Raw genomic sequence first — 9,008 nt, 5'->3', positions numbered from 1 at the left:
CTCTTTAATCAAGTATAAACATCTTGCCATATTTGCTTTTTTCTTTTAAGAAGAAAACACATATAGTTAAAGCCTCTGATATATGCTTCCTCTTCCTCCCTCCCCAGAGATAACCCCATTCAGACTCCAGTGTTTATTATTCTCATGTATGCAGTTGGCAGTTTTACTGGGTAGAGTCACTCATTCCATTCAACAAATACTGAGCACCTACTATGTGCAAAGCACTGGTCTAGGCACTGGGGGTACGGCAATGAACCTGATAGGAAAAAATCCGTGTTCTTGGAGGGATGACATACTAGTATGGTGATATTAAATAATTAAATCTATACTGTGTCAGGCAGTGGTATATGCTGAGGAGAAAAATAAAGCAGAAAAGGGAGACAAGGAATGATAAGGTGGGGGAGTGGCTTGAAATTTTAAATAGGGTAGTCAGAGAAGGCCTCACTGAGAAAGTGTTCCAGTTTCCATGGCTGTGTAAGAAATAATTCAAAACAAGTGGCTTCAACACAAGAATCATTTATTACCTCCCATGGTTTCTGTGGGTCAGGAATTTGGGAGCATCTCAGCTGGGTGGTTCTGACTCGGGGTGTCTCATGAGGTTGCAGTCAGAGGGGGGATGGGCTGGGATCACCACCTCAAAGGCTCCTTCACTCACACGTCTGGTGTCTGGCCTGGGTGAAGACCAAAAACCTGGAGGCTAGCCCAGCTGGGGCTCCCTGGGCATCTCCCTCTGTCTCTCTGTGGTCTTTCCACTTGTACTCTCCAGCAGAGCAACTCCAAGGCAGCCAGACTTTTTTTTTCTTTTAATTTACTTTTGGCTGCGTTGAGTCTTTGTTGCTGTGCGCAGGGCTTTCTCTAGTTGCCGTGAACGGGGCCTACTCTTCATTGTGGTGCGCGGGCTTCTCATTGCGGTGGCTTCCCTTGTTGCGGAGCACGGGCTCTACGTGCGCGGGCTTCAGGAGTTGTGGCGCACCCCCTCAGCCAGGTCTGCCTGAGGTACACCCACAGTCATTCTGGGATATCAGTAGTTTTGGCAAGATTCTCTTTCACTATCTCTTTCCCTGACCCCACCTGGCTGTTAAGCTCCACTAATTGCAAGCTGATTGCTCCACTGTTTTCAATACTCCCCTGGGGTATAAATTGTTCCACAGACTAATCCTATTAAATTCGGGCTCCTTTGAAGGGATATCTCTTAAGGTCAGTGTTTGAGATTTGTTCCGACCCCAAGGTAGCTCTTCTTAGCTATATCTTTCCCTGGTTCTCTCTGGTAAACCAACCAACCTACCTACAGTTTTGCTTATATCTCTAGTGAATATACCAATCTCTTAATTGCTTTTCACTTACAACCTCCATTGTTTTTGAAAGCACCTCTAGGCTTGAACTTCTGTTGCAAATGAAGTCAATCCTTTTGGGAAGAATTTTGGGACTCCCTGCCTTCTCCTCACCCAGGGCAAAATCTCTGAGCTGTGGCTCTGGACAATGGCTGGGACAAGGCACAGCTCCAGGAGCTGGTCACTCTGTGGAGGTGGGGAAGTAACTTCAACTCTTCTTGGCGTATCTTCACCTTATGAGCCAGGTTGAGGACAATCAGGACCCTGGTATTCTCAGTGGCACTGCACCCAAGCTAGAGCCTGCGTCTCCCCAGTGGAACCTGGGTGGGCTAAGGGAGCCACCACCTGAGTTGCACTCACCCAGAACTTAGCCTCAGCAACAGGTAACACGATGAAAAATGCTGGCATCCTGTCCCTTGGGTGAAGATGGTTCTCCAACTGGGAGCTGGGGGGAGAGGAAGCCCTAGTGTTCTTGGCTGCACAGTCTGGAGTGGAGTTTCCGTCTTGCTGAACTAGGACCGGAGGGGGTGGGAATGGGACTGGTTCAAATGCCATAGCTTTCATTTTTCTTACCCAGTAGATGTTTTGAATAAATGTTTCTTCATTTGCTGAATGCCCTTAGAACAATTTCCAGGGACTTTAAATGGCTGGGTTTCTTTTTATAATCGTCACCAGTTTGACTGGGGAGTGGGAATGCAGGGCTTCTCACATTGTTATGCCAGAGGTGGAAAACCCATGGACAATTAAGAGTACCAGGATTTTGGTTTGGATATTGCAAGATGTCAAATCACCAGGTGACTGTCATAGGCCATGAAGTAACATTTATATTTTCTGCATCTCTGTAGTTCTTTCCTGTAAAAAGACTTTGAGGGTATGCAGAACAGAATGCATAAGACAATCCCCCCGCCCCCGTTTTCACCCATTTTTTTGGTCTTCTCGCCCATCTTGGCACACAGTGCACTGGGTAAGACAATGGAGCGGCAGCAGGTAGAACGCAGGGCCCAAGACTGGTGAGCGCATGTGGCCAGGTGTCCCCCTCAAGCATCTCATCTGAGAACAACTAGACTTTGAGAAGGAAAAAAAGTTGATGGGCATATGAAGATGGTCCGGCTGAAAGAGCACAGGAACTGGGGCCCCGAACACCTCTGGTTTAAACTCATCCTGACCCCCTCCTCCTCCTCTTGTGTTGCCAGTGGTGCCTCCCTCCCCCTCTTAGCCCTTCACCCCCTACCCCAGGGTCTTCTCACTTCTCCAGCCTGCACAGGTTTTATTTTGTTTTATTTTAATTAATTTGTTTATTTATTTTTGGCTGCATTGGGTCTTTGTTGCTGCACGCAAGCTTTCTCCAGTTGTGGTGAGCGGGGGCTACTCTTCATTGTGGGGCGCGGGCTTCTCCTTGCAGTGGCTTCTCTTATTGCGGAGCACGGGCTCTAGATGCATGGGCTCAGTAGCTGCGGCTCATGGCTCTAGAGTGCAGGCTTCAGTAGTTGTGGCGTGCGGGCTCAGTCGTTGTGGCTCGTGGGCTCTAGAGCGCAGGCTCAGTAGTTGTGGAGCACGGGCTTAGTTGCTCGGCGGCATATGGGATCTTCCCGGCCCAGGGCTCGAACCCATGTCCCCTGCACTGGCAGGCAGATTCCCAACCACTGCGCCACCAGGGAAGTCCCCTGCACTGGTTTTTAAGATTTCTCCCCTCCCCACGACACAGCTAGGCCCGGTTCAGCCCCTCCTGGCCTCCTGCCCCACCCCTCCTAATGCAGCCAGTGCTGTGGCTTCCGTGCCCTGTCTAAGCTCCCACCTCCTCGTCAGCATGGCACCAACGCCCCGCCTTCCTCCCTCCGTGGTTGCAGCCCCTCACGGACTCTCCGCCAACATCAGCTCTGACTCCCTCTGTGTGCTCTCCCTCTCACCCCATGCACAGTCTCCTGTGCCCTGAAGCTCCTCCGACAAGAGGGGCAGGCTCAGCAGACCACTTAGGGCACTGGCAACCCAAACTCCCGGGCAGACCCTCGATCAGCAGGGAGGAAGCTGAAAGAAAAGTAAGTGTTCCAGTCACCTGTCCTGCAGGGGCACCGTTCTGGGGGGCTCTCTGCATGCTCTTCGCAGACCCCAGCTCGACAACACACCTCCGCCCAGGCCTCTCCAACTTCTGTCTCCCTCTCTGCTCTGGGGTTCCCTTCCCAGTAAGTGACGTCATCTCAGCTCAGCCTTTTGGGGAAGCCAGGCTAAGAACTCTCCTCTCTCATCTTCTGCAACCTTCTCAAAAGCACACGTCCTCCCACTTCACCAGAACAACCACAGGTCCATGTCCCCTTCATTCATTCATTCATCACATTTATTTAGCACCTACTGTGTCACAGGCCCTCTTTTAGGTGCTTCGTTAAAAAAGAGACAGAATCCCTGCCCTCAGCCAGCTTATATTCTAGTGAGGAGAGGCACTGGGTAGCAAACTGAATTGTGAGTTAGACGATAAGTTCTACAGAGAAAAATAATGCAGGGTGGGAGGTGGGGAGTGCTAGGGGTCACACTAAGTGAAGCACATGCTCAGGTGGATTTCGGGGTCAATGCCCGTGAAAGGAAGGGGGAGGAAACAGGACTGGACAGAGGGAGAACCTGAACAGTGACACAAGTCCAACAAGACCCCTCTAGGGCGTTCTGGAGCAAGTATCCTCTGCGGGAGCGCGGCTCCCCAACGCCGGGGCGGAAACCACCGGGCCTCAGGCCTCAGGCACTGCGCTTCCCTCGGTCAGCAGACGAGGGCGCTCTGTGAAGCCGAGGTGGACTCTGGCAGAACTGGCAGCTGTAGGTTGTATGGCCATGGCTCCTGCCTGCAGATCCTTCTGGAAAGGGGGTCTGGGTGGTGTGACTCCATGTCTACTACATGGGACATGCTCAGGGAAGGCCTCAGGGAGCAAAGCCTTGAAGGAGTTCGGGGAAGGAGCCCCGCAGACCCGTGGAGGAAGAGTCTTACAGGCAGAGGGAACAAAAGCGCGAGGCTCTTGAGTGTGGTTGCGTCTGAGTCCTTGAGAAGCAGCAGGGAGGCCGGTGGGCCTGGAGCGCGTGAGCAGCGAGCAAGGAGTCCAGAGCAGGAGCGGGCCAGCCCTGGGAGGCCAGGTGAGGACCCAGGCCTTTGAGTGTGAGGGGTCACTACTGAGGAAGAGGAGAGCCCATGAAAAGTCCACTGCTGGGCTTCCGGATTGGGAGGTAAGGACGCCAGTGATCCGGGCCCTGGTCAAAGGCGTGCGAATCAACTGTGCAATGAACGGTCGGGGTTTGTTAGCCCGGCAGCTTTAGCCGGTGTCTGCTGCCCTCTGGTGGACATGCTTGGGATTACCCAAGCCTGCTTTCAGCTTTGCTTCTCTACTTTTGCCTGCAGTCTGTGGGTTTTGCAGGTTCACCTACAGCTTGGGGATATAAAAACTGTTTTGTCACAGACGGTGGAGGTGTCAGGCACTTGGAGGAAACAGTTCATCAGCTTAGAGACAGGACGGCAAGGGGAAGCTATGATGTAGATGCAGCAGTGGCTGGAGAAGGGCTGGGGCAAGGCCATGTGGTGTTCTCTAGCAGCAATGGTCAGCAGCATCCAGAAGTAGGGAGGTGGGGCTGGAGGATGCACCCGGGTCGAGGAGCTGTACAGCATGTGCTGTAGAGAGGAGAGCAAGGTGAAGACACTGAGGGTGATTGACAGAGAGCTCTGAAGTCCAGGGCACAGTCCCTGATGGGGAGGGAAGGGATTGCTGCTGGGAAGGCCCAGCTAATGGAAAGAAAATGGACACGTTGAAGACCCGTAGGTCAAAACGGATCTGGAGATCTGGTGGAGTGAGGGTGTGAGAAGACTGGACAAAGAGGGAGTGGCGCGAGCCATGGAGCCACTGGAAGCATTGCTGATGTTGGAACCCAGGGGCCTCCACTCCGGCTGCTGCTGCAACTCTACCACCGCCGCAGCCCACAGTCACCTGCTGCTGCTGCTGTCATAAGAGTCACCAGCAGCAGGAAAAAATGGCTTCTTCCAGTTGGCAAAACAGTCTGGAAGATGTAGTTTTCAGGCTTCCAGCCCTTTCCATACAGAGGAGGGCGCTGCAGCCCAGGGGCAGTACCAGCTTCTTAACTGCCATGTAAAACCCCCTTCTTCCTTTTGTTCTTCCAGTTCCTTCCAACACCCTTTGACCCAATTTCCTGCATCAGATCGTTCTGTCTTGGAATTTTCTATATTTGCATTGGTCTGTCCAACAGGTGCATACTCTATGACTAAGGGCAAATCCAGGTATTTGAGGACCTGAGGCTTATTCAATGGGGGAAAGTAATTCCCTTTAAGAAAAGGAATACAGGGACTTCCCTGGTGGTCCAGTTGTTGAGAATCCACCTTCCAATGCAGGCGACGTGGGTTCGAGCCCTGGTCAGGGAACTAAGATCCCACGTGCCACGGGGTAGCTAAGCCCGTGCATCACAGCTACTGAGTCCGCGAGCCCACGTGCCACAACTAGAGAGAAGCCCATATGCTGCAATGAAAGATCCCACGTGCCGCAACTAGGACCTGACACAGCCAAAGATGAATAAATAAATATTAAAAAAAAAAAAGAATATCACCAATTTGCAAACGCCTAAAAAAAAAGAAAGAAAGAAAGAAAGAAAAAGAATACAACGTTATGAATGAAAAATGAGCTTATTAGCTTTATGGTAAATTCACTTTACATCCCCAACATACCCTAGGTAAACTTGCACATGTGTACCAAGAGACATGGTTGAGTATGTTCACAAGGGTCTTCATTGTAATAGAAAAAGCTGTAACTAACCCATCACTATTGATAGGAAAATGGATAAATACACGAAGAGCTAATGTTTTACATTAAAATGATACCAATTCTCCTCAACTCGATCTAAAGATTCAATACAATATGGATCAAATTACAGCAAGTTTAAACGAAACATGCTACTTCTAAAAGTTATCTGGGGAATTTCCTGGCAGTCCAGTGGTTAGGACTCTGAGCTTCCACTGCCAGCGTTCCTGGTTCGATCCCTGATTGGGGAACTAAGATCCCTGCAAGCTGCACAGCCAAAACTAAATGAAATGAGATGAAAAAAATAGGTGATCTGTGTCCCTTACTTCACCACAAACACAAAAATCAATTAAAGATGGATTAAAGGCTTAAATGTGAAAAGAAAAACTTCACAACTTTTAGAGAAAATCTTCTATATCCTTATTACCTTTGGGGTAAGGAACAAAACAAGGATGTCTGCCCTCGCCACTCCTATTCCACATTGAATTGGAAGCTCTACTTAGGGCAATTTGGCAATAAAATAAATATAAGGCATGCAGATTGGAAAGAAAGAAGTAAAATTATCTCTCTTTGCAGATGACAAGATCTTATATATAGACAATCCTAAGGAATCTACTAAAAAACTACTCAAACAGATAAGTTCAGCAAGGTTTCAGAATACAAGATGAATATACACAATAAACTGTATTTTTATACACTTGCAATGAACAACCTGAAAAATAAAATTAAGAAAAATTTCTATTTGCAATTGCATAAAATACATAGTAATAAATTAAACAAAAGTGCAAACCTTATACTCTGAAATCTGCAACACATTGTTGAAGGAAATGAAAGAAGATCTAAATAAATGTAAAAATATCCAATGTTCATGAATTGAAAAACTTAACATTGTTAAGATGGAAGTACTCTTCACATTCATCTACAGATTCAATATAATCCCTATCAGAATCCCAGGTGACAGGGACTCTTACCTCACATCATATACAAAAATTAACTCAAAATGGATCAATGACTTAACTGTAAGAGCTAAAACTACAGAATTCTTAGAAGACAACATAAGGGTAAATCTTCATGACCTTGGATTTGGCAATGGATTCTTAGAAAGACACCAAAAGCACAAGCAAACAAACAAAACAGTAAATAAATTGGACTTCATCAAAACTATTGGGTTGGCCAAAAAGTTACTTCTGTTTTTAAGTAAAAATAAAAGACATTTTTCATTTTCACCCAGGACTTTATTGAACAACGTTTTGTTCTACTACCTTCTGCCATTTTTCAGGCAACTTCATAATTCATCTTCCCAAAACTTTTTATCTTTTTAAGCAAAGGACTGTTCCAGGTGCCTTTTACAGTCTTCCAGGGAATTGAAATTTTTTCTATTAAGAGAATTTTGTAAAGACAGAAATAAATGGAAACCCAAAGGTGCAATGTGTGGTGAATACGGCAGATGAATCAGAACTTCCCTGCCAAGCTGTAACAGTTTTTGCCTGGTCATCAGAGAAACATGCAGTCTTGCATTATCCTGATGGAAGATTATGCATTTTCTGTTGACTAATTCCGGATGCTGTTCATCAAGTGCTGCTTTCAGTTGGTCTAACTGGGAGCAATACTTGTTGGAATTAATCGTTTGGTTTTCTGGAAGGAGCTCATAATAGAGGACTCCCTTCCATCCCACCACATACACAGCATCACCTTCTTTGGATAAAGACCGACCTTTGGTGTAGTTGGTGGTGGTTCATTTTGCTTGCCCCACGATCTCTTCCATTCCACACTATTGTACAGTATCCACTTTTCATCACCCATCACAATTTGTTTTAAAAATGGAACGTTTTTAAAGCAGAGAATTACGTGTGGAAATACGGTCAAGGTTTTTTTTTTTTTCACTTGACTTATGTGGAACCAAAACATCAAAGTGATGAACATAACCAAGCTGGTGCAAATGATTTTCAGCGCTTGACTTGGACATTTTGAGTATGTCGGCTATCTCCCACTTGGTGTAATGTTTTTTTTTGTGTGTGTGTGTGATACGCAGGCCTCTCACTGTTGTGGCCTCTCCCGTTGCGGAGCACAGGCTCCGGACACGCAGGCTCAGCAGCCATGGCTCACGAGCCCAGCCGCATCTGTGGTATGTGGGATCCTACCGGACCAGGGCACGAACCCGTGGCCCCTGCACCGGCAGGCGGACTCTCAACCACTGCACCACCAGGGAAGCCCCCGTGTGGTTTTGTTTTAAACGGTGTGAGTACAGTTTCCCTGTTGAAATTGACTGCTTGAAGGTCCGCCCTGTCTTGAATTCTTTTGATTACCTCCCCGAGGATCTTTCTTGGGGCAGGTGTCATATACAGCCCTGCAGGCTTTGTGAATATTAAGTGCCCATAAGCAGCGGGGTTAAAGTTGTTATGGGAAACCGCCACAAGGCAGCAGCATTTCCTCCTGCCCAACTCTGGTTACTAAGGTACGGGGGCCTTAGGGCTAGTCCTGTTCCTGGGTTGTGAATTAGAGTGGAATGTGCCAGAAGAAACACCCAAGAACTTGTGTTCCTTTTCTCATTCCCCCTTACCCTCCCACCCCCTCCCCAGACAAATCCCAACCTCTGTCAAACCGCTGTGCTGAGGGTGCTGTCGTATATAGGTGGGGCGCCTCTAAAGAAAGAAGCTGCGCGTAGGAACCCCACCACCAGGAGACGTGCAGACCGGGTGACATTTCAAAGTTCTTCCAGCCCAGAGGTCCATCATTCTTTGGGTGCACTAGGCTTGGTTGAGGTGTAGGAGGGCCCACCAGAATCCAGAGACTGTGGTCCATCCAGAGGGGACCTGTCACTACAAGTCCAACGGGGGCTGCTTTGCTACCACATCCTTCCCAGCTCCCTCAGCCCCAGGACAGTCCAGCCTTGTGACCCAAG

The sequence above is a fragment of the Neophocaena asiaeorientalis genome, unplaced genomic scaffold (assembly GCF_003031525.2).
Source record: "Neophocaena asiaeorientalis asiaeorientalis breed wild unplaced genomic scaffold, Neophocaena_asiaeorientalis_V1.1 scaffold221, whole genome shotgun sequence".
NCBI lineage: Eukaryota > Metazoa > Chordata > Mammalia > Artiodactyla > Phocoenidae > Neophocaena > Neophocaena asiaeorientalis.
This window is presented reverse-complemented; position numbering follows the sequence as displayed.